Genomic DNA, 27,407 nt, shown 5'->3' on the forward strand with positions numbered 1-27,407 from the left:
CATGCGTGTGTGCCTGCACTCACAGTTGTGAACCAGTGGTAAACCTGTGAATCCCACCGCTGAATTGGGTGATATATACATAGAAGAAGAAAAAATTGTATGTTATCTGTATATGCCGTGAATAGAACCCATTAGGTTGCAACAAGATGAATCCTTCTGATTCATTTTGGAGACTTTAGGTTTTGTTTTTTTTTTAATTTAAGAAAAAGCCTTTAGATGTGCTTCTTTAATCTGGAACTCTCCAAATGAATTGGTAGCCAAGCACAGCTGCCAGAAAATAGCCTTTTAGAAGGACCAGTAGCCCACAAAGGCATATGGCATGTTGGGAAAACTTGGCGGTTGCAATCCATCTCTTTTGTCACTTATATCTCTTCCCTTTTCCTTCCCTTCCCACCCAGCAATACATAAATTGTGTGAAGCTACTCCCATTGCACAGGATGCTCTTCTCTATTTCCCTCTTCAAACCCCGGACAGTGAACTTTTCAAGAAGGCTGTCACTATGCTTTGGGGTTTTTTTTTTAACCCCTCCTGGTCTGCTGGTCAAAGTCGGCATTTGACTTGAGTCTTGAATTCATCTGCCAAGAAGGTTGGGCAGGCTCTCTGCAGTCTGAGCACTGCTGTGCTGGATGGCATGTCCTGCTTCTTGTTCACATACATTACACGTCGTATGAGACAGTAGAGAAATTGTGTGTCTGATGATAGATGGGTTTACCCTGGAAGCACATTCCATTATTATAAATTCACTTGGTCTTTCTCAGTAGCAGCAACACAATCTAGAGATCTCAGAAAAGATGTTCTGAGCCAGTATTTCAGAGTGCCATGGTCATACTTACTGGGTTTTTTAAAAAAAGATTTTGATATTTTCTAGTTGTGTTTTTTGTCCTTTTGGCAGTCTGAATGTGAATTGGATATAGTAACTATCCTGTGTCATAAGACAGATCTCTTATTATATAGTCATCATATTAATTTAGAATTGCTCTGCCAAGAATTGTTCAGAAATGTATTAATTTGTTTATGTAGTGATGGCAATAAATCCAAGCAATATCTTATTTTGAGCCTAACAGGGTCTCTGACATGATTGACTCCTCTTATTTGACTTGTTTGTCAAGTATTGGACTCAGCATAGCAATCCCATCAGATCAATATATCAGGGCTGTCAAACTCTCACCCTGTAGGCTGGATGTGTCACACGCTGGCCACGTCCACGCCCAAATTAGCGAAGGCCGATACTTCAAATGACGCCACAGTGATAACTGTGTTTGATGCCCCTGAAATAGATAATTTGGCATTCTACAGTTGTATTCCAAATATTGCAGAGACCTCTTTCAAAGGCAGGCTCCAAAAGTTACAATCAGAATAAAAAAGATTCTCTACAAATGCATTCCAAGAAGGGAGGTTTGGAAAGATTACAATCTAGGGTTTCCCAGATTAGAATCTAGGGTTTCCCAGATCCCATATAAATATATCATGGTGCTATGCAGATAATGAATATCAAGAATTTACATGCAAGGAATAGTTAGCTATCTCTAATAGTTTCTATCTCTAATTCCAGCGGATGGAAAACACCTGTATTTAGGGACAAAAAGTCCATATTTTTCTTTAACATCCAATATAATGTTCTTATTTATAGCTGTGCATTATAAAGGCTGACATAAGCATTTATTGGGGATGTGAAAAGTCAGCTGCAATCTTTTGTTGTGCCTTCATTTTCCTTGAAATAAAAACTGTGTGTTTAATCACCATCACTAAGGTATTCTGTTCTAAGTAGAGTCATAACTAGGTGAAGGATCCCTCTGCTCACCCTTTCTACATGACAAATCACTTCTTTTGGGATGAGCACAATCTTATCCAAAATGAATATTGGGGCTAATATTGGATCACCCATTGATAAGATTTGAGCTGTGCTTGTTGTTCACTATTCCCATCCTCACAGTTTTCAAATGATGATTCAGGATATTCATGATCCCTCTGGCTTGGACCAGGGTGACACTGTGTAAGATGTCATCTATGAATGATGGATGTCCCCTTCCACTGGGCTTATAAACAACATAGGGGAGATGAATGAGCCCCATGGGGTTAAGCTTCTTCTCCAAATATTGGCTGAAACTACCTGTTTAGGTAGGAACGATCCATCATTAAACAGTGCCCCCAACAATGGTGGGTTCCTGCTGGTTTGGACTGGTTCGTCTGAACTGGTAATGGTTTGGCAGCCTGGGTCGCTGGAACCACAGCAACTCAGGCCTGCCATGCCCCTGAACCGGTTCTCTGCGCACGGCCACAAGCAAACCGGCAGTAGTGACTGCCGGAACTCACCCCTGGCCCCCAACCCTTGTAGATATTCAGAAGTAGTTGAGTAGTAGTTATTAAACACTGCTAAGAGGTCAATAGGACCAAGGTGGGCATATTCCCCAATATAGTTCATGACAAAGGTAATACAAGAACAACACATGCTACTTCTGTCTTATGAATGACATTGAATCCCAGCTGAAAATGACCTACACAATCCATTACCTCCAGAATTCTCTGTAGTTGATTTCTCAATAAGAGAAGGTTGGACTTTCTAATAGAGAAGGCTGAGGTCTACCAAAAGTGATCAAACATGGATGGATCCAGAGAGTGCCTTATCTCCTAGCATGGATCAAGCCTACCAAATTCAGTATTTCCATTTCTCATTCTGAAGAACAAGTGTAGGCTTCCAACAACTTACAGCCATAAAAAAAAAGAAGAAGCAAAAATTGATCTACTGAGCAGAGTCTTAAGTCACAGCTATAAATTCTGCTCTGTTTGGTTAAGGATCATTTATTCTGCCTGAAATAAAAAGTGTTGCCTAGTATATTTTTGTCTTTTTCGTGATAGTCAAAAGTGGTGCTTCAAAGGGCAACTTTTCATAAAGAGATGATGCCATCTACTGGCTAGCCGTGATATTACAATTCGGGCGAAAAGACGAACCGCAGTGGAGAGCGCCTGAAAAATTCACCTTTGGCACAGATAATTCACACATCAGTTAAACCATGGTTTATGTAAACGCTACAGTGCAGTGTCACCCAAATGTAGTTTATGAAACCAAATGGCTGTATTCATACAGCACGCTGACTCCAAACAAAGCCCACTCCGTATCAGTAATCACATACTTTTAATTTATCTATTTATTAAATTTAGGTGCCACCCATCTCGTGGTTCCAGAAAATAATATATTAGTAATGGAATCAAGCCTGCTTGGTTATGAGCGCGTTTGAATGAAAGTCACTTTCAAATTCATTTATACTCGGGCTGGGATCTGCTTCGAAAACCTAATAAAATTGCAAGAATAATGCCTTGTCTAAGGTCAGGTTCCGATCGGTCTTTAGTTTCCCCATAAAATCAACAAAACCCCGTTCGAAATTTGACATTTCTTCTAACAGCGTCTCCCTGGGATGCCGTACGAGAGGTTGCCGTAATTCATATTCTCCGAAGAGCAACTGGAGGGAAAGGATCTCTATGGGGTTCTCCTCCTGCATCTCTATGGGGGTTCCTGTAGAGATCTATCGATCTGCTTCTTAAGAGTCGAAAACGACTAAAGGCGCATGGTCAACGGAGCCCCGGGAGCCACCGGCTCGGCTTAGCCAAACGATAGAGCGATCCAGATCCTTCCCAGCCTGCCTGGAACCCGAAGCGCCACCCGGATCCGCGGCCTCCCGTCGGGGCGAACCTTCCACGCCCAACCGCGTACAACCCTACAACAGCGCGGGGCGCGGAGCCAACCTGCCGGGCGCGGGCAAGCGGAGAGGAAGCCGCTCACGGCTGGGAAGGGCGAGCGGGCGAAGGGAGCTCGGCGGCGGCGGCGGTCCAGGAAGCCCTGTCGCCTTCCCCGCCCGGGGCCAGGCGGAGCCAGCCGCGGAGGAGGAAAGGAGGAGGAGCGGGTGAGAGGTCGGCCAGCTCCGGTCGCCCATAGAGACGGAGGAGTCCCGAGTGGCGAGGAGGGCGGAGGCGTGTGGGGGCGTCGAGGAGGGACCCGCGGACGGTGAGCGGCGGGGCTGCTTTGGGGGAAGAGCGGGAGGGTCTCGGTGAGAGGCAGCGCCTTCTTCCTCCTTCCCTGCCCCGGGTTTTTTTTTGTCTCCGCCTCTCGCCATTGCGGCGACGGCTGGCGGGGAGGACTGTCCCTCGGCTCTGCCCGCCGCTGCCCTTCGTCCCTGGTTGGCGGCGTGGGTTCAGGCGGCGGCGGCGGCACTGGGCAGCACCGGGGCCGCCTGGCTCTTTCCCGCCGCTGCGGGGCGCTGGGCGAGGCGTGGCTGCGTCGCGGGAACGGCGTTTGGGGCCGCTAGGCCACCCGTCCCTGGCGCTGGCTCCCCGGATCCCGGCTGTGCTTGCGAAGGCGGGGAAGCCCGTCCGGGGACCCTCTTTTTCTTCTCCCCCACCCCCCGGCCCAAAGCCGTCCGTGGTCAATTAGAGAACAGAGGCGCGGTTGTGTGGCCAAAGCGCCTGGGGGGATGACCAGACAGACACTGTTGCGAAGGCGAAGACCCGGGCCTGGGCATGGAAGCAGCTCCAGGTTGTGAGGCAATGAGCCCTGCCTGCTCTTCGCCTCCCTAACCGGTTTCCCGGAGCCTCAGCCTATCATTAGAGTCAGTTAAAGGAACTTGAATTAATGTCTGTCTCTCCTTCCCGAGCTCTTTGACTTGTCTGGCTGTCCCCACGAAGGAGTGGGCTTCCCCCCCTCCCTCCGGGTTTCCCCGGGCCGCTGGATCGGCCCTTATTTCGGAAACGCAGAGGATACGTGTAGAGAAACTCGACGTTGCTCTGGCCCAGGGGTTGCATTGGCCCATGTTCTGCAAGTTTGGCTTGCCTGTGAGAATGGTACGTTTGGCCCATTTTTCTCATAGACAATCGCACAGAATTTAAAAGTTCTGCTGGCCCCCCTCGGTAAAAACAAAACAAAAAGTGGTATTTATACCTTATGCAGACAAGCACCAACGCTTCCTTGGGAGAACCAATGCTTCCTTTATCTGTTACTAATTACCTCCATGCCGGTACTATCCAGAGTTTTTGGACATTGACTCCCATCATCATAAGCATCAGATTGGGAATGGGGAAATCAGTATATGGCAGATAGGTTTTGCCTTGATGAGGGATCACTATTGTTTGGCTAGAAGACCCATCTTTGTCCTTTTTGGTCCATTGGCTGCAATATTTTGTGGATGGAGGTTGCCTACTCTGGATGTCCAGCAGTGCGCAGATGCTATTTTCTCATTGGTAAAGTGTTATAATTCATAATCCTAATTCATGCTAATAATTCAGTTGCTGGATTTTTATAGAACTTTGTAGTTGTAGAAAAAGGCAGCAGTCGGCATGGTAGCTGGAGATGAATCTAACTATTAATGGTATACTTATTTTTTTCTATTGGCGGTGTTTCCGTAATGGTCGAGTATCACAAACGTAATTTGTATTCCGGATTTTGGCAAAAATACACACGTCTTCTATTTCTGCTTTTGAAATCTTTTTCAAAATGGCAGAATTTTGGAAAGAACAAATTATTGTGTACACAACCTAAAGAGAAAAAGCAGGAGAAAATAGTTGTCAAGGGGCCTTCCACTGTCTGCTTTCTCTTAAGCATGCTTGTATGTACTATTAAAAAAATATATCTACAATTGGTGAAAGTGAGCCGAATGAGACTCCACCCAGTACTGAGGATGTTGTAAGAGAGGAAAAAAGGAAGTAATTGTTCCAATCTGAATGTTAGGTGACTCTGCAGCATAGGCTGAAAACAGTAATAAACATTACACTTTCACCATTGCTAGTGAAATGTCTGCTGAATAATAATTGCCTTTCCTCCCTAAAGTAACAGTATGATTGGCAGGAATCCACAGCCTTGGCTTTCTAGACTTCCATAAGAGACAGTTGTCATTGATCATTCCCATAGTGCTCTGCATGACCAGAAACATTGAGAAAGGAAGTGGGCCTCTCATATCTCCCTTAGTGTTCATCTTTCACTGATGGTGAGTTTTTATCTGTTCTAAAGTTCAACACGATTGAAATTTCAAGTTAAAAACATACTTCCCCACCTTTCTGGAGGGTATTTTAATATCCCCAAGTCTACTGCAAATTCAACACAGTGTGAAGGTCTCCTCCTCACATTTCCAAGTTCGGAATTGAAGAAGGAGTTCTCTTTTGTTCCGACACTTGGCAAATACATTTGTGGAGGCCTGATGTTGGGAAGCTAGTCACAAGAAAATGGGACAGCAGAGTTGTTGAACGTGTTCTGTCTTGCTTAAAGTTGATTTTGTTTGTTATGGAAATGAAACACAAGACTGACAGCATAGTGAAATGCAACAGAGTTGGATTAAACAGCTTCTTCTATTTAATAGCTGTTTAAAACAAACTCTATTTAAATTTCTTTTAAGTTAAAATCCCTCCCTTATGCTTGCTTTATATGATTATAACTGTCAGCATATTATAACTGTTTTAGGTGACATGAAATTATTTGCTCTAAGAAAGATTTAGCTTCAACTTCTGCATTTTTTGTTAACTTTTTTAGTAGCTGTGCAAATAATGTGCAAAAAAATAATGTCGTGATGAATTGAAGTTAGAGTTGTTTTCTTTTGCAGACTGCATTTATTTAGATTTTATGTAACTATTCTCACAGCATGTATACTTAAAGTGTTTTACAGTGTAAACTGATTCCTTAGAGATTTAGAGTATGTCATATTTTTTAGGATCTGAGCTACATTTTTTTTTATTTTCCATTTTAAAGATTATTGTAAATGTTAACAATTGTTTTCCACATTTGCACATATCCATCATGCTTTTTTGAAATTGTTTTATTGCATGCTTGATTAATTCTTGGATGGGAGACCTTTAAGCAAGGTCAGCTTTAAACTTGACCTTAGTAGACATTGGCCTAGGATACCTTCCAGATCATTCTAAAATTGCAAATATTTGGATCAGTACAGAGTCATATCATCAGTCAGTGGCTGAGGAACTCAATAGTCTTGGCACTGCCTCCAGGGAATCCCAGAGTTATAGGATAAAGTAGAAGTTTTTAAAAAATCATCCCACGGTAAATAATTTCCATACTGTTGCAAAGAATACTAAATGGGTGGAGCCATGAAATTATCAGTAATCAAGTTCAACTCCTTTGACACAAACATAGACACATACGTGAATAAAATGATATCAATTGCAATTTGAATACCAGAAGTTGTTTTTCTTTTAATTTTGGTGATGAGTTAAGATTGAAAGAATTGTGAGGGGTGCTGAATAGTTCAGTTTTATCTCATAATTTGAAAGTTGGTTATGGTTTTGATTCTACAGTAGACAGATACATCCAGTGGTGAGTTTCAATTTTTTTTTTACTACTGGTTCTGTGGGTGTGGTTTTGCGGGCGTGGCGTGGCTTTGTAGGTGTGGCTTTGTGGGCATGGCAGGGGAAGGATACTGCAAAACCCCCATTCCCTCCCCACCCCACTAACCTGCTTTCCAGCTCCATTCTCCTGTTCAGGGCAACAAAAGAAGATCAGTTGGGAGGCAGCGGGGGTGGGGCCAGCCTATTTGCCGGTTTTTGGAACTACTCAAAATTTCCACTACTGGTTCTCCAGAACGTGTCAGAACTGGCTGAATACCACCTCCGGATACATCTTATATTTCAGCATCAGGACTTGCAGAATTTGATTATTTTGCATTATTGTGGAGATTGACTATATTTCACAATTCGGCTTTGGTTGGCTTCAGCATTTGTAGCAGTAAAGAAATATTGTCTCATTTCATCTGCAGACAAAATTTGTAATACAGTAGTCTGCTGTTGAGCTCTACCGGCACATGCTAACTGGATTCATGCCTTGCACGTCCCACAGTTTGCTCCATCATGATTTACTGAATTATATTACATTATAAACTAAATTACATAACAAAGTATAAAGCAGATTTCTAAACCACAGTGCTTGCATTCATATAACATGCTCACTACTAAAGTCAAACAAACAGTGTATGGCTATTACATGAACCAGGCCAGTGTCTCAAAGGAACTGTATCGGTTTGCTATATTGTATAAAGATTAATTACCACATGCAAGGAGTGTTTTTCAAGGTTGGAAGGTTCCTACATAGATGAATAAAAAATTAATGAATTATGCTATGGAATCAAGGCAAAATATAATTCTTCAAATACAAGTTATTGCTAAAGTATTTAGTATTTCCAACCTTCCATGTAATTCACAGCTTCTGCCCTATAGAAACTCTGCTTATCAATAAGTGCCTCAGGCTCAAAGTCTGCAATGGATGGGCCAAGCAAAGTTTTTTTTTTCACTTCAAGTACATGAAATAAATAACTTCAGATTACAAGATCCCACAATGGTCATTTGGAGGAAGAGAAAATAATTTGGGATCTGCATTCTGCTTTCTTTCTCTTTATAAAGAGAAACAAAATTATGCTTCCTGTTGTTTCCTTCAGAAAAGGCAGAATAACATCTGCTTTTTCTTTTTCTCCAGAGGAGAAAATCTCACATGCGCTAGGTGAGTTGTCAGAAAATGCCCCTAATTCAGATATGGGCATTTTATCATCCATCCATCCACCCATCCATATGGAAGTAAGCAATGCTGAATAAGAAAAGAACCCTGACAGACAACAGATAATAGCAAATGAAGTACAATTCATTTCAACAAAAATTATACACCATAACTGAAATTATACTGAAATGTTAATCCATTATTGTGCATAAAGCTGTACTGATATGAATGCAGATTAATTTGTTAGACAGCAGTAGAAAGATACAACATTCATGTAGCAAAAAGCACTCGGATGCTTTGTGAACTAAAAACAAAGTTATAGCCACAAGAGTGATAAGCTGCAAAACCAGTCACTCATTCAATCAAATAGAAATACAGTATCAGAAAATGTCTTTTTTAAATCTTGCAAGTCTGGTTTAGCAAGAAAAAAACTAAAGATGGAAACAAGATTAAGCTCATGTACGTGACATGTCTTCCATATAAACAAAAATAATTAAATAGCATTGTATAAGCTACATCTGTATTTTGTTGACTGCTAGTCATAGATAAGCAATAAAACCAAAATGCTAGCGATGCTCCTACACTAAACGCAGCATCCAGTTTGCCACTAACATGTCTAGATAATAATGTAGCCTTCTTCACCTGTCCTCCAGATAGGTTGAAGTTGCACCTTGTGTTGTAATAGTTAAAGTGTTGGGTTAGAAGCTGGGAATCAAGGTTCTAGTCCATCTCAACTACATAAACTCACTGGATTGACTGAGGCCAGTCAATCTCCCTCTGCCCAACTTTCTACACAAGGCAATTTTTATGGAAAGAAATAAAAAAGAGAGCACTCAATGTGCATTGCCCTGAGTTTCAAACAAAAGATGATTGTCATAAAAACTAATTTGAAAATATATGATTTTATACTAATGAATGGCCAGCTTGAATTTTAACTACTCCACAGGAGTTCCTTCCCTCTATAGAAATTCATTTGCAAAAAGATCCTTTTGTTTTTGAATGGCTGGCAAATCATCAAGGATTTACCAAACAACCTAATTCCAGCCATGGCCCTGCATCTGAAAACTTTAATAACATTAAATGTAAAAATCTGAATCTTCTATGAGTTCAGGCCTAGATTTAACAAACGTGTACAGTAGAGGGGTGGGCACCTATGGCCCCTTCACAACCTGTGGACTTCAAATCCCAGAATTCCTGAGCCAGAGACAAAGCTGGTTTAAACAACTGAATCCACAGGATGAATTCATACATCTGGCCAAGTCAAAATGCAGCTTATTGGAGGTTTTGTGTACTGTATGGACACAAGTACTTCTGGTTTGTTTAAACTATAATTTAACACTACATAAAATAAAGTCAGTGTATGCTTAGTAAAATTTCTAAAACCATCTGGGGATGGTTGGGATCTTGACTGCACCATCAGAGGCTTCAGTCTTAGGCTTTATTTTTTTTTAAAGCTTGCTATAAGATGTTTAATAATATTTTGAGATGAGGTGAAACTAAAAATGTAGATAATGCCACAAAGTTAAATCAATATTCAGACAATTTTATTAAACTGTAACATTGAGCTAAATTATGAATTTCAACGAAGTTAAGTAGGAAACCCTAATTTTAAGGTGGAAAGGACTCCGGTTTTATTTGGTCACAAGCTAAATGTGAGAGCGCAGTGTGGTACATCTCATAAAAAAGCTAATGCTAAAAAGATAAAACATTGTTCAAAAATTGAACTTTAAAAGTTCTCCAAGTAGAATCCCATTTTACTTTACCTTCTTTCAGTTATCACAAATCCTTGAATTTTTTGTTGATTTTCAGTTTATATGCAGAGTTGCATATGACCCACGCCTCAGCTTTTTTTTTCTCCTGTCAGTTAGTCATCTTATTGTTAGCTGCAGATCTTAGTTGCAGATCTTAAAACTCAAAAGATGTAATAAATATATTTTTAAATAATTAGATAATTAAGCTTCATAAAAAAAACAAATGCACCACTGTAGACCATAATGGTCTACAATAATACAGGAACAAAAATGACTCACTTTTTATTATGTTTTTCTTATCATTCTTAAGACCCTAGAAATACACTGATCAAATGTTCAGATATTTTATATATCTAGGATGAATAAAATATATGCCTAAGTAAAAAGTGCCTGATTCCTTTTGCAGGACAGATCAGGAAATAGCCTGCCCAAATTCCAATCAAATTCCAATTCTTGAATATAACCTTATTGGGAAAATCTTCCAATCTTCTTAGAAAGATTTATCCTATGGCATTAAAACCTCCCCTTCAGTGGCATGTGCTTCTTTATTCTTGAAAAAAAAAGTGCCCTGGTTGCCAACAGGCTTCTGGGTCAAATTGAAGTACAGTACCAATGTATCAATTAAGTACTATCACTTTTAAAGCCTTTTACAATGCAGCACCAGGATATATTTAGATACTTGCCAAAATCAAATCAGTTCCACCAGTCTAGCTATTTAGAATAGGTCTCTGGAAGTCCTCTCCACTTATGAGGTTAATGGATCATGGGCCAGATGACGGTGGTAGCTTTTATTTTAAAGAACACTCTGTCCCAGAGGTATGGGTGGTCCCTGCTCAACAGATGTTTCAAAAATAAGACAAAGCAGCAGTATGATATAGCAGCTTTGTTCTTGTTCGCATTTTTAAGAATCTATTACTTTTTATCTGTTTCCAATACCTTTTCTTCATTGTACCTCACCCAGAGGATCAGAATTGAGATTGGTTATAAATATTGTTAAAAGCAAACAAATGCATAATGACTAAAGTCCAGCCACCACAATATGACAGGACATTTTTGTCTGCCAACGGCCTACAACCCCTCCAGAGCGATTGTACAGGCAGATTACTCTTATGGATACAAAAAAGTATCCTCTGCTGCATAATTACCTTTAGATGACTGGATCCTTTGCATACTAGGGTACAGTCCTCATTCAAAGGTTAACATGACCAATCATATTGCCACCCCCACCCCACCCCCAAAAAACCCCAATGCCAAAACACTTGCATTCTGTTTTCTATTTTGGATGCTTGGCAACCAGACCAACTTTTATGGCTGTTTGCAGCATTTCTCAGTCACATGAGCAAGTCTTGCTGTTCTGACAAAAACTACCCATTGTAGACAATGGGCTTGTTTAACAACCATTGTGCTTGCTTAACGACTTAATGACGTAAAGTCAGGTTGTTCACGTGGGCACCTCGACTTATGGCTGTCATGATATACAATGTAAATTCTGAGTTCCATTGTGGTCGCAAGTTCAAGACTACCTGGTATACAACATACTGGTAATCAATGCCCCAAAGTCTATAAACTTGTCCCTTCCCCATGTTCAAAAAGTTGTAATTGGGTTTGATTGAAGACCTAGTCTAATTTAAAGATAGATCTATTTACCCTTGCTTGATACAAGCACACATAAACACAAATTTTAAACTCTCAACCCCCTTTTTGGTACATTTTCAAGCATGTGGTAGGTTAAACTAGTTAGATGAATAATATCCTTTCTAAATTTTCCAATTTGGCTCAGATGTACATTTCATTCTATGTGGTTGGGGATATTGCCCTATAAAAACCTACAGCTGAAATGTGCGGAGTAACCCTAGAGTTGAGAATTTTAAAATTGATATCAGATATCAATTAGTTTGCTGTGTTCGCTTTGCTGTGTCTTTTCACCTAAGCTTCTGTTGCTGCAAAAAGTTCTTGACTGGATTTTTTACCACTTCTGAAATATCCTGAAAAATATGTTTTAATGCTGATGTTGCTCTATTTCTCATTTGAAGTGTGCATTAATAATTACATGATTTGTATAGTTTTTTAAAAATTTTAGTTACCGTATTTTAGTCCTGGGGACTTTGAAACCGGAGGATAGTTTACAACAAGGAATTGCAGAGAAGTTATTACATCTATACATCTAATATAACAGGAATTTTAGTTATTAGGTAGTTATTTAAATTTCAGAATCTTTACTCCAGGAACCTTACTGTGCTGATATGGTATCTTTAGGTTTGTGTACTCATTATTGGTTTTAAACTACAAGTAGTCTTCATTTAAGGAGGCTAATTGGGATGAGAATTTCCATCAATAAGCAGTGCGGTTATAAAGTGTGACATGCAAGTGCAATCTTTTAGCATTAGAACTTCTGGCAGTTCCTACTGCTATTGTTAAGTGAGGACCTCATGTGATTACAACTTGAGATTTCCTGCTCTCTTCCAACTAGCAAAATCATTGGGGAAGCCAGCAGGAAACCAGAAGTCCCAGTCATGACAAGCCTTTGGTAGGCAGTTCAGAAACAGGCCTGCAGGAAGGGATGGGTACTGTGGCCTTGTGCAAGCGTAGTTGGGCAGGGAAAATTGCTGTGGCACAGTGTGAACATGCTTGTGTAAGGGAATGCTGTGATGCTGTGCAACAGTGCTTTGAGTGTTGAGAGTACTCTGGAGTGCAGATAGGTGGAGAGCAGGTAGGTGCAGTGGTTTGTGTGAGCATGGCCAGGCAGAGGACTCAGTGGCTAGGCATGGCCAAGTGGATATGCACTATGGCAGTGATGGCGAACCTTTTTTGGCTCGCGTGCCACAAGTGGGGGGAGTGCGGGGGGGTCGAGTGCGGGCGTGCCGCACCCATAATGCAACGTGTGACCCCCCCAGTGCGCATGCGTGCACAACGCGCAACCCCCCCCCATTTTTACAATTTTTTTGCCCTCCCCAGGCTCCAGGGGCTTTATAGGAGCCTGGGGAGGGTGAAAAGAGCCTCCCCCGACCCCCCGGAGGCCCTCCGGAGGCTTCAGGGACTGTCCGGAGGCTTCCCTGAAGCCTTCGGAGCGCTTAAAACCACCCTCCAAGCAAACCGGAAGTGACTTCTGGGTTGCTAGGAGGGTGGTTTTAAGCACTCCGAAGGCATCAGGGGAGCCTCTGGACGGTCCCTGAAGCCTTCAGAATGCTTAAAACGACCCTCCAAGCAACCCGGAAGTCACTTCAGGGACCGTCCCTGAAGCCTCCTGGGGGGCAGGGGAGGCTCTTTTCGCCCTCCCCAGGCTCCTATAAAGCCTCTGGAGCCTGGGGAAGGCAAAAAATAGCTTTTAAAAAGGTGAACTGACCTCGCGTGCCCTGACAAATGGCTCCGCGTGCCACTTGTGGCACGCGTGCCATAGGTTCGCCATCACAGCACTATGGCAAGGGTCTCCAACCTTGGCAACGTTAAGACTTGTGGACTTCAACTCCCAGAATTCATCAGCCATCTGGCTGAGGAATTCTGGGAGTTGAAGTCCACAAGTCTTAACGTTGCCAAGATTGGAGACCTCTGTACTATGCAGTGCAGGCAGGGAGGTGCTGCAATGCACACTACAGGAGCCAATATCTCCGGGACATCATACTTTTGACAGGAGCAAGAGCAACTTAAATCTTCCCTGTCAGCTTCCCCTTTGAGTTTGCTTGTGGGAAGTCAGCAGGGGAGGTTGTAAACAGTGATAATGTGACAGCAGGATGCTTCAACTGTTGCAAGTTCAGGCTGGTTGCCAAGTGCCTCAACCATGATCATGTGAGGGTGGAGTGCTGTGATGGCCTCATAAATAGCCCTCGTTCAGCACCATCATAACTTTGAATAAAAAGCCAATTCAAGCTCTTAGGAAAGGCCGTTGTCACAAAATCATAAATCTTTTCCCGGAAAACAAAGATGTACAACTCTGACTTACACTACTCCATTTAGTCCAGATGTGAGCATTAACTCTCTTGATTGCTATGCTTAAAGAAGGAATCAGTGACTAGTCAGTGAGTGATAGTGATTAATGTTATCACCAGAGAAGATTGGATTTTAGCCCATTTTTCCAGTGTTGAAGGAAGTACTGGCATTTTTAAAAACACAAATGTGGCATGATTGTCTGAGGTTTAACATAGTCTTTTCTTTGTTTCATTTATTGCCACCAGAAATAGGCAAAAAAATAATAATGGGCTATACCTTTTTGTAATTTTCCAGCAAGTCTAAGCAGCACAATGTCACGTTTCTTTGGAAGGGGCAGAGAAAATAGGGGTTGAGAGCCACCAATTGTTTCTGATCAGAGACTACTTCAGCTTTTTCGAACCTTAGGCTAGTTTGTTTCAACCGAAGATGCTCGGTAAAGAGTTTCCTGGCTTATGAAACGTATTCTGTTACTTAGCAACAGCTCCTCTTGCTCCTCATCATCTTTAGTGTCTCAAACACTAAAATTCTCCACATGAAATTCAAGGTAACTTACAGTTATTGTAATATTATTAAAAAGAGAATCATATAAATGGACAGAAAGCCAATTTAATTACAGTCTAGAGATTAAAAATGATAAGTGTAAATTATAGATTGGTTTTGTACATCTCATTAATATACTGTATTTTTCGGAGTATAAGGTGCACCAGAGTATAAAACATGCTAAGGTTTTGAAGAGGCAAATTAAAAAAACATTTTTGTACTCTGCAAACCTTCCAAAAACGGCCCCTTTTTTTGCAAAAACAGGCCCGTTTTTCCCCCCCAAAAAAGGCATGAATAGCCTTTAGGGGACTTGCAGAGTGATCCTGGGGGTGCCCCCCCCAAAACGAGCAAAAAATAGCCAATTCTTCACGAAAACAGGCCCATTTTTTGTCAAAAGATTTGCATGCATAGCCTTTAGGAGGCTTATAGAGTACTCCTGGGCGCTGTGGGGCGGCAAAATTGAGCAAAAAACAGCCCGTTTTTCACTCATTTCTGCCCTCTCCAGCCCCCAGGAGCTCTCTGAAAGCCTTCTACAGGCTCTGCATGGCCATTTTGGTGAAGGGGACGAGTTTTGGGAGGCAAAAAATGCTGTATTCAGTGTATAAGACACACCCAGATTTTCAGCCTCTTTTTTGAGAGAAAAAGCTGCATCTTATACTCCAAAAAATACGGTATGTTAAGACTCCTATCTCTGAAAGAAAGATGTCATATAAAATTAATAGACATACATCTATGCCATCTTTCCTAAACTCAGGTTGCTCTCCTATTCCACATAATCCCAAACCATGTTAATTTAGTGGTTTGATTATCTATAGAGTTACAGTGTCAGGCAAAATACCTGTCATGCACAAAGAATGAGGACCACACATTAAGTTCCAGTTAAACTGATTTATTGTCCATGCCTATACACAAAATTGGTGGTCAATTAACAGCACTAAATTGGCACTACATAAATTAATGAGCTTTTCAATCAGCAAGGTTGGCTGTTCTGCGGTTCAAATCCCTAGGGCCGTGTAATGGAATGAGCTCCCGCTATTTGTCCTAGCTTCTGCCAACCTAACAGTTCGAAAGCACATAAAAATGCAAATAGGAAAACAGGAACCACCTTTGGTGGGAAGATAACTGCGCTCCGCGTACCTTCAGTATTTAGTCATGCCAGCCACATGACCATGGAGACGTCTTCAGACAACGCTGGTTCTTCGGCTTTGAAATGGCGATGAACACCGCTCCCTAGAGTCGGGAACAACTAACACATATGTGCGAGAGGAACCTTTACCTTTAAATTAATGGAATTCAAGAAGGGCTGAATTTGGACCGCTTATGGGAATGTAATGATTCCAGGCTGATTCCTCTCTTGACTCTGCCGCCAGGTTCTGCTTCTTGTTCTATAAATACTTGAGTCAGGCTGTGGTCAAACACTCATACAATAGTAGGATATTTTAAATCTGAAGAAGGTGTCTAGCTCAAGTTCTCATTAGTAATCAATTGGGCCATATTCAAGCTTATGGTGAACCTTTTTCATTTCTTCCTGGTAGTTAGTAGGTTGTGTGAATATGGTAGGAAAACTTGTGATATCAGTAAGATAGCACAGTTTGGGGATCAGAAATAGCCCGTTACATTAAGGACATTTGATCTTGCAGTCAGGAGGAAATTCTCTCAGTTGTGTGTGTAAAGATTGCAGATATGTTTAATACAACATAGTTTTTGCTTTGTTTAAATCAGGTCCAACCATGGCAATTTTAAGGCTTGTGGACGTAAGTGTTAAAGAGCTAAACCTTAAAGTTGCTAAGATTAGACACCCCTGGTTTAAATAGTCAACGTATCTCTAACGCAACTATGTTCATGGAATTCTGGCTCATTTGCCAAAGTGACACCATCGAACTGTTTATTGCATGGACTCTTCATGAGCTCCTCTTAAAAGGTATTTTCTATAGAGCCCAGATCACTGAATAGATCGGGCATAGCATCCATTAGCAAATTTTCCATTCCCCAAGAGATGCATATGAACGTCTGCTTCCATATTCATCTGACCTTCCCTTGGATCAGGCTGACATGTCATCATTCCTGTACAATTCTACCAAAATCAACTTCTCTTGTGTAATATATTAAATATGGGGAGGAAAATACACATCCTCTACATGTATTAACCACTTTTTTGTTTCATTGACTACTACTTTCTTTTGCTGTACTGAACCAGCTTATTCCACCGCTTTGTGTAAAATGACAATAACCATTGAGAGACCTTCTTATTCATGCTATTTTCTGGCTCACTGAACTGTGTAAATTTGAACAAAAAAGTGTTATGTATAAGTAAAGTGTTAAGTATAAGGAAATGAATTTGGGCAAGTAGCTATTCTAGACCCTTCGGTTAACTATTGAAGCAGAATGATATCCATTAATCCCTACCTCTTTAAAGTGCCCTACTGTATTCTTCTGGAATATGTCTCCATATGGAGAAATAGTGCTTCAACAGGCATATTATTTTTTCCATCAGGGGAAAAAGGGCGTCAAGTCAAACTCACATGAACCAGGATCTGTGCCAATATGCACAAGTGAGGGAGTGCAGAGAGCATTACCTAGTAGCCCTGGCATTTTTGCTCATATACACCTTTTTCATGGCAAGGAGGAATAGAAAGGTAAAGCCATCCTTCTAATGCTCTGGTAGGAACTGCAGCAAGATCAGCTTCCTATTTTATCAAGGCATTTCCCATTCCTCAATTCCCCACAGAGAGGAAACATGAGGACAAAATAAAGTAGGAGTAGGAAGGTTGGTAGGATGGACAGGGGAGAGAGTTTTGCTCAAGACCCCATGAGCTGAAAAGTCAGCCTGTAGGATGTGAGGTGGAGGTTGAAGGTTCAAATCTGTTATCACATCAGATTTTTGTGAATCATTTTCATAGAATTAAATGCTTTGAAAAATTGTTTTTAGAAAACTCCTTTTTTGGGGGAGGTCACAAAATTATGTTTTTTATTTTATTTTGACAGACAACAGTGTTAGCCTCCTGGCAAGTTATTTAGATTTAATTTCATGTTCATGATAGAATTTTGTAGTAAAAGTCAAAGCAATCATCTCAATACTATTAAATATGTTTGAAACTGATTTTTTATTGTAAGGGAAACAGAAAGCAAGCCAGGGCTGAAATTGAATATTGACTGAACTGTCAATAACCCCACATTTAACTCAATGAAATTTACATCTATTTATGTGTGTGTAAAGAGAGACCGTAGAAATTTTGAACAGAATACCGTATTTTTTGGCCTATAAGACGCACTTTCCCCTCCAAAAAAGTGGGTGGAAATGTCTGTGCATCTTATAGAGCAAATGTTGCCAAAGCCCCGCCCACTTGCCAGCCCCCACCCTTCTGCCTCTGCACACCCCATTTTCGGCCTCTGTGTGTCCTATTTTCAGCCTCCACGTGTCCCGTTTTCGGACTACATGCATCCCATTTTCGGCCAATTCCAGGCAGCAGGGATTGTCACCACCACCGCTGATCGCTGCAGCCTATAACAATCCCTGCTGCCTACAATGGGCTGAAAATGGGATGCGCAGAGGCCAAAAGTGGGACGCACTGAGGCCGAAAATGGGACACGTGGAAACAAAAAATGGGGTATGTCGAGGCCAAAAACTGGACACGCAGAGGCAGCGATAGGTGGCAGCGATCTCCACACCCTGGAACAGCTGATTGGTGGTATTCCGGGAGGCTGATCCAACCGCCAATCAGCTGCTCGTGCTAAATTAGGCTATGATAATGTGCTGAAGCTGACCAGGCTGTTTGCTGCAAGGATGCTAGGCAGATGAATACCGATGGATGCTGGGAGGCAGGAGCAGATTCTTTTTTTCTTGTTTTCCTCCCCAAAAGCTAGGTGCATCTTATGGTCCGGAGTGTCTTATAATGCAAAAAGTACGGTAATTTCATACCAAAGGTTTGAATAGTGCTTTGTCTTTCAGGCTTTATTTTAATATAAGATTTGTTTTTCTAGAAGAGAAAGTGGAAAAAAGCCAATGTAGGATTTACAGGCCATGTTGAACATTCAGTATACTGTCAAAAGTTGTATTTTTTCGTGTCAACAAATACGTGATTGATGCCATTGAGAACATTCTGATTTACAAACCACAGTGGCTGAGTTCACAAAAAAATCTGATGTAAAAATTGCCTTATGCAATGGAGGGTGTTTGAGTTCAGCCAGTGGTCCACTTGCTTACTGAATATTATATTCCATTGTTGGCTCATATACATTTTAAAGAAAGCATGTATTTTCATTAAATTATCACATTATTAGTAACCAGATATATTTTAAAAGAAAAGTCTTTATAGCATTTAAACTGCTGCAAGAAGAGGTATGTTTCCTCTTTTTCTTTCGTTATCTATACATTTAATTCCTGATCTTTTGTTTTACAGATTTGCCACAGGCCAACTACACTATTTGTGGCGGAAAAAGGATTGGAAGCTAGATTACCTGATATTTGGTGCTATAAAAGCCCAAGTGTTCCTGTTCTTTGAAGGTATTTTTCCCCAAAAAATGGCATCCTTATTTTCAAGTTCAGGAATTATTAGTATACTGTGGGATTTTTTTGTTGGACTGCTTTGTTGGGCTTGATTTTTTTGATCTATTGATTTAAACTGCCTTGCTTCTCCAGATTGGACTAGTAATAAAATGTTTGCATAAAAAAAGCTGGCTGTTTAGAAATTAAGTGTAATATATGTATTTAATAATATATAGTTTAATACCTTATATCACCTGGAAGTTATTAATAGCTCTTATTTACACATTTTACTGTAGTTCTAAATTTACATTCATATATTTAATGTTATCATGATTAAGGTGTTTCATATTATCAATGATGGATCCTTCCTAGACGTTACCACTGATCTCAGTTTTCTTACTGCTCTGTTGTAAAAGCCAATGGAAGGTTTGGTAGAAGGATAACCAGCCAGGGATATTAAGCTGATAACAGTAGGCAGTAGAGGGGAATGTTTCTTTTTTAAAACAATCTTTAGGGAATCAAGAACCGCAAGGGTCATAGCAGCAATGAGACAATGTGACTAGAGTGGGCACACCAGGACTTTTTATTTCCTGGAGGTGGGGCTTTGAGGGGTTTGGAACAGTTAAAATTGCTTTAGAAATATAACACTAACAACGTAAAATACAGAAAGCTATGATATAGGTAGGCGTCAACTTAAACCATGTTATTTAATAACTGATGTTACAATGGACCCCACTTCCCCCAGAAGATGCTTCTGACCCAATTTGGAAATTATGATAGCTGTACACACATGTTCACTTGATTTCATTTTGGGCTCTTGACAACTAGCTTCTCTTTACGCCATTTGCAGTGTCCTGCAGTCTTATGACCCTGATTTTCAAAGCATTTTGTTGGCTTCTAGCATTTACTTCCATTTTCCAGCAAAAATTCCGGTTGGGGAAAATTGAACCCGCTAACAATCACTGCAAAAAAAGTTGTAAAATTGGGTCTGGTCACATGACCTGTGGTGCTCTTTTAACAACCGCAACGACTCACAACTGTAATTTTGGACTCAATTTGGTCATAAGTCGAGGACTCACATCATCGCTCAGTTGTACAGTTTCTGGAGGAAACAAAAAGAGATCAAAAGCAGCTTGTTTACTGTATTTCCAGTTCTAGTCATGTCCATTCCGAGCCTTCTTGAGGAATGGGAGAAAAAATTATACTGGAATTTTAGCACTCTCTCTCTCTACCCCTGGTGAGTTGGCAGGTAGGCATTTGAAAGTACGTTTTGGGCAAACATATCAAAATATCAATGATAATTTATTATCTTGAGCCCAAGTTTTGCTGTGTGTGTCAAATAAGCAATCCATTATTTATAACTAGCAAAATAGATTGTTTTTAAATCTAAAATATATTTTAAATATACTGAGCTGAATTTCTTTACCTTTGTCCACTAGAGGTCAGGCTTCTACCAGGCCTAATAAGACTTGCATAATTTTTCTACTTATAAAGTGTTCTATTTACTAAGGTTAAAAACTAATCATTCATTTGAAACCGGAATTTGTATTGGGAGAGTGTTGAATTGAAGGGAGAAGGATGCTAATTGTGTTGTATGACCTGCCCTTTTCTAGTTTCAAGTCTTCACCAAAGAATAGTGGAGAAAAATTAATTTCTGTGGGGAAATGGCTATTTAGGCAACTCAAGGCAATGCAGATGAGACTAGTCTGCATTCTGTGTTCACAACAACCCTGTGAAAAATAATATCTAGGCCGGAATCATTCGTTGAAGTTTGAAGTCAGGTAGAACTGGAATCTAGGCATTCCTGGTTGCAATTAAACACTCTAATCATTAGATGAAACTGGTCCACATTGTTTTCAGTAGTGGTTAAGTAGTAAACATTAACATAAATATTAAACATACGCATTAGGTTTGCTCATAGACTGCCAGCTGTCCTCAGCACACAATGCGGTGTGTTTCTGTATCCTTAAATGACTTATCTGGAAATGTCAGATATATAACTTAGCACAACAGGAATCTGAAGACCAGCTCCGTGAGTGATCTGGGACATTCATAAGCTCATTAATTACAAAGGGCAGACCTGTGTTTCTACCTTCCATTCATTTAGCTTCCCCATCTTTGAAGAGATTTTCTGTCTATTCGGTTTTCAATTTCATTTAATATATTGTTACAGGTAGTCCTCAACGTACGACCACCACCGAGCCCAAAATTTATGTTGTTAAGTGAAACATTTATTGAGTGAGCTTTGGCCCTTTTTCCAACCTTTCTTGCCACAGTTGTTAATTGAATCACCATAGTTGATAAGTCAGTAGCAACAGCTGTTAAGTGAATCTGGCTTCCCCATTGAAGTTGCTTGTCAAAAGGTCACAAAAGGGGCTCACATGGGACACAGCAACAGTCATAAGTATGAGTCAGCTGCCAGGCATCTGAATTTTGATCACATGAACATGGGGATACTGTAAAGGTCTTAAGTGTGAAAAAACGGTCATAAGTCACTTTTATCAGTGACATTGTAACTTTGAACTGGTCTCTCAATGAACAATTGTAAGTCGAGGACTACCTGTATTAATTTGAAGCATTTAGTTTAAAAATTGAAACCAATGCAAACGAAAAAGAATGGAAGGAAACCAGGGGAGGGGGTTAATTTTCCAAGATAAAACATACACTGTGGACCTTGTGCAGCCCCTTTTTTATTTGCCTTCCCAAGAGCTTCCTGAATTCCAACTCATGAAACTTAATATCAAACTGCTATTGGCTATCTTACTATTTATTATTCATTTATTAGATTTTTATCCTGCCTTTATTACTTTGTAAGTAACTCAAGGCAATGAAGATATATAATACTCCTTCCTGCTCCTATTTTCTCTGCAACAACAACCCAGTAAGGTGGGCTGGGCTGAGGGAAAACGACTGGCCCAAAGTCACCCAGCCAGCTTTCATGCCCATGGTGGGGACTAGAAATCACAGTTTCCCAGATTCTAGATCTGCACCTAAACTACTGCACCAGCAAAATTAATAAATCACAGGATTAACAAAAACAGAAATTCAAAACATAAAAAGTCTCATTTTTCCTCTTGGAAGCCGTTCCAATTGTCTCACAGCCACAATATTCTCTCCCTCTCTCCCTCTCTCTCTCTCTTTCTTCTCTCCTCTCACTCATCTTTCTATCATCTCTCTCATTTGTATCAATGTATCACAAATATTATTTACTGGCACTGATGGTTGATACGGGTTGCTGCCAGCATCCTAGATATCGACCAAGTATTTTCTTAAAATATGCTGCAGTTTTTTGCAGTTCTGCTGCTGTTATTGCAGGAAGATTATTATTATTATGTGGTTAATCTTTGGTGAGATTCACAGCCTTTGGGGCTGGTTGGTAGCTCAACAGCTCGAGTCCTAACCAAGGACCTAGGAATAAGCTGTAACAAGTAGGGTTGTTGTTGTTGTTGTTATTATTATTATTTGGTTAATCTTTGGTGAGATTCACAGCCTTTGGAGCTGATTAGTAGATCAACAGCTACAGTCCTAAACAAGGACCAAAGGAACTGTTAAGGTAACATCGGAGGATATAAGCTGTTCCAAGTAGGGTGGTTTTTTGTAGAATCAGAATGTCCAAGTCAGGTAAATTTAGAATTTCCAAATAGCGAGGTAGCCCTTTAGGTATTGCTCCAAGGGCTCCAATTACAATCGGGACAACACACAATTTCTTTTTTCACAGTCGCTCAACTTCAATTTGCAAGTCCTGGTACTTTGCGATTTTTTCTTGCTGTTTATCTTCAGTTCATGCATCACAAGGTATTGCAACGTCTATTATTATTATTATTATTATTATTATTATTATTATTATTATTATTATTATTATTATTATTATTATTATTATTAATTGCATCAACAGAATTGTATCACAGCGGCCAGTTGTTTCGCCGGATTTGGTATTGATTACTAGTCGGGCCCCACCCAGGGGCCTAGGAGGTCGTAACGTATTTTCGTAATATACGTGCAGATCCAAGCAGTGCAGCTTTTTGCATTTGACTGATGGTGATTTTGTAAAGTTTTAACTATTTTAAATGTAATTGCAGTGCTTTTGGACTAGCACCCAGTGTGCCGATTACCACTGGAATTACCACTGCTGGTTTGTGCCATAATCGTTGAATTTCAATTTTTAGGTCCTGGTATTTCGAGATTTTTTTTCATGTTCCTTCTTGTCGACCCTGCTATCACCTGGTATTGCGATGTCTCTGATTGTAACCTTATTTTTCTCAACCAGTGTGATGTCTGGTGTGTTGTGCGCCAGTATTTTGTCCGTTTGTATACGAAAATCCCATAGGATCTTGACCATCTGATTTTCGGCGACTTTTTCAGGCTTATGATCCCACCAGTTTGTTGTTGTTTTAATATTATAATTTTTGCACAAATTCCAGTGGATCATTGTGCCACAATTTATAATCAGTCTGCGCTATTCTTTTACAGCAGCTGTATTATTAACTGTATTATTAACTGTTTTAAATGTTTTGTTGTTGTGTTGTTGTTGTTGTTGTTGTTGTTGTGTTGTTGTTGTTGTTGTTGTTGTTATTATTATTATTATTATTATTATTATTATTATTATTATTATTATTATTATTATTATTATTATTATTATTATTATTATTATTATTATTATTATTATCCACATCCCACATGAAGTCTAGGCTTACCTTCTTGTTCTTCTGGCAAAGCCTGGGTTTACTTCCAATCTTTTCTTCACTCCCATAGTTACTAGTAACTGAAACAGGATATGCTTTGTGTCAGGGAGGTGGGAAGTCAGCTTCTTGCAGTAGTTCCTTGTTCAGATGACAAAAGAGAGCAGGTTATTGTTCCTCTTGCTTGCTGCTTATCCTGAGAAGTGATGCTCGCACCTTTCCAGCAGCTCTTGGTCCCTGGGCAAATAGCAAAAACAATAAAGTGGTCAGATTCATATTTGACACTAAACCATTACACCGTTTCTTTGCTTTTGACTTAGCATGACCTGTGAATCAAGCAACTATGGGTATGTTCATTTTTTAACCGGGTTATATCGCTTATTCCACAAATCATGATTTAAACAAGCCAGAGTTTAATGCAGTACATGAACTTAGCCTTTATTTACCTTCTGATCTATTGTCAGTTTGTGAGTGAGTACTCTGTGGGATCAGTACAGAATCACTTGTATTACCTTATTTTTCGGAGTATAAGACGCACCTTTTTTCCTCAAAAAAGAGGCAGAAAATCTGGATGTATCTTATAGACTGAATTTGGCATTTTTTGTCTCCCGAAGCCCCGACCCCTTCACCAAAATGGCTGTGCATATACCCTTATGGAGGCTTTCAGAGAGCTCCTGGGGGCTGGGAAGGCAGAAATGAGCAAAAACAGGCCATTTCCCCCCCCCCCCCCAGCTCCCAGCAGCACTCTATAAGCCTCCATAAGGCTATGTATGCAATTTTTAAAACAAAAAATGGGCCCGTTTTCTGCTCATTTTTGCCCCCCCCCCCAGCACTCTGCAAGCCCCTCCAACGCTATTCATGCCTTTTTTGGGGGGGGGAAACGGGCCGTTTTGGGAAAGTTTGCAGAGTGCAAAAACTTTTTTTTCTTCCCTTTTGGAAAGCTCTTTAACTGATTGATGAAAATTACATTGATCAAGTGCTGTGCCAGCAGAAACAAAGTCTTAGGTGCTACAGATTTCCTTCTCTAGCATATGGATAAATACACCTGGAAACATCTACCTACCTATCTACTCACTCTCTCTCCCTACCTACCTACTGTATTTCTCTCTCTCTCTCTCTCTCTCTCTCTCTCTCTCCCTCCCTCCCTCCCTCCCTACTCTCTCTCTCTCCCTACCTATCTACCTACTGTATTTCTGGCTCTCTCTCTATTTCTCGCTCTCTATCCCTCTACCTACCAACTTACCTACACTCTCTCCCCCTACCCTATCTACTATATTTTTCTCTCTCTCTATCCTACCTACCTACTTACCTACCTACACACTCTCTCTCTCCCCCACCTACCTACTGTATTTCTCTATCTCTCTATCTCTCTCTATTTTTCTCTCTCTATCCCTTTATCTACCTATTTACCTACCTACATAACTACTCTCTCTCTCCCTACCTACCTACTGTATTTCTCTCCCTTTCTCTCCCTCTCTATCCCTATCTACCTCCCTTCTTCTTTTTTAAATTTACCTCTTCAAAACCTTGGTGCGTCTTATACTCGGGTGCATCTTATACTCTAAAAAATACGGTATTTCCTGTTCAAATTCTTGAGTAGAATTTCAAAACTACTAGTCTCACCAGAAAATTACAAAATCCGACAATATTATTGTGACATCTTTGTGTGCCTTTCAAGTCAAGGATTGTTCTGTAAACACAGAAAGCTTGTTCTGTGTCATAATTTATTTCAAATCCAGATAACTTTCTATGGTCTTATCTTTTTAACATCTATGTAAGCCACTGGCTGCTTTTTCTGCCTTTTTAACCACTTTTCTCTTGCACCTCTGTAAATCCTGTCTTTTCAGAGCTTTTGAGAACTAGTATAGAATATAACTGCACGTTCTTCCAAAAATGTGTTCCTATCTTCATCTCAAAGCTCAGAAGACACAAATTATATCTTTGCAATGTTTGTTGTAGGACTGGATGAATTTTTGTGGTTTCACAGAGCTGTGCATATAAAAAAACCCTATAAAAACAAAAACGCCTCTGTTTAGGTTCTGTTGTTAACTATAAGTCGAGGGAGTTTTACAAATGGTCTTAACAGGAAAAGTTATGTTCATCATTTTGGAATTAGAGAATTGGACAGCTGAAACAGCAGAATTGTGCTTAAATAAATAATATACTACAATGTAGCTTACGTTCCAGTACTGAAAAAATCATAACCACTATAGTATTTATATACCTGTCCCTCTCTTTAGTGATGGTAACATTTTTTTAAAGGGGCCAGATAGAAGTGTTCATACAGGTAGTTCCTGACTTACAGCAGTTCATTTAGTGACCAATCTAAGTTACGGTGGCACTGAAAAAAGGAACATGATCATTTTTCACACTTAACACTGTTGCGACATCCCTATGGTCACATGATCAAAATTCTTGATGCTTGACAACTGGTTCATATTTATGATGGCTGCAGCGTCCTAGGTCATGTGATTACCTTTCGACCTTTTGACAAGCAAAGTCAATGGGGAAGTCAGGTTTACTTTACAACCATGTTACTAACTTAACAACTGCAGGAATTCATTTAACAACTGTCTCGCTTGGCAACAGAAATGTTGGGCTCAATTGTTATCGTAAATCGAGGAATACTGTACTTTTGTAATCCTAGGGAATATGTAAGTGTTGGATAATAACCAGAAAGCCGATACATTGTTGTGTTGGACTGTAATGTTTCTGATCGTATAGGAATTGCATTTATTAGTATTTAAACTATCTGATACAAATAATTCAATATTCTTATTAAAGGAAGATGATATATAATTTGTTTCTAAAACCCCAGAAAATTGTTCTTGCACTGAATCCAGATTGGTTTGGTTCATCCAGTATATTAACTATATGGAAAGTTGTTTGATTTTATGTTAGCCCAACTAGTGTGGTTTGTAAATAACGTCATATCTTAACTTACTGTAGCACCTGGCCTATTGTGGTTTACTTCATAAACCGATGAAACAAACTTAGCAAGATAGATGAATTCACACTGTGAATCTCAGACTGTATCTAGTGATTTTGATCCAGAATCTAGGGATTTTGCTTTGGACAATGAATTAAGTTTATTACATTCCAAGTGCTAATTGATGCTTTTTACATGTTTGCTTATAATATATATGTTTAATTTTAAATGTGGTTACTTATCTGTCACTTTTAATCCAAAATTAAGAGCTTGGAGAATTGTTTACTTTTCAAGAATTAGTTGATTGGAGTGACTTATAAGCCCTGTAAACATAAATAAATAATACATACATACATACAAGCAGTTGTACAAACAGTATTCAGATCATTATAAAAACATTTTACCTATTGGAATCCATTTAAAGTTGGGTTGGGAACACTTAGAAACACTGGACATTGGCCCAGTGGTCTTCAGAAATACTGTGTTTTTCGGACTATAAGATGCACCGGAGTATAAGACGCACCATGATTTTGAAGAGGCAAATTAAAAAAAAAGTTTTTACACTCTGCAGGCCTCCCAAACCCTCTGCCCATCTTGTTTTCTTGCAAAAAAACCAGGCTAT

General features: G+C 40.1%; 1 protein-coding gene across 1 annotated transcript in view; it reads left to right on the forward strand.

The window, feature by feature from the left end:
* The first annotated feature begins 3,113 nt into the window (after positions 1–3,113).
* The window catches only part of GNG12 (G protein subunit gamma 12), a 60,260-nt gene continuing 35,966 nt past the window's right edge, over positions 3,114–27,407 (forward strand). The window contains exons 1-2 of the mRNA XM_081947443.1: positions 3,114–4,000; positions 19,092–19,195. The gene's annotated coding sequence lies outside the window, so the exon portion shown is untranslated. The remainder of the gene's footprint in view (positions 4,001–19,091; positions 19,196–27,407) is intronic.

The sequence above is a fragment of the Natrix helvetica genome, assembly GCF_964273705.1.
Source record: "Natrix helvetica genome assembly, chromosome: 3".
Classification (NCBI taxonomy): domain Eukaryota; kingdom Metazoa; phylum Chordata; class Lepidosauria; order Squamata; family Natricidae; genus Natrix; species Natrix helvetica.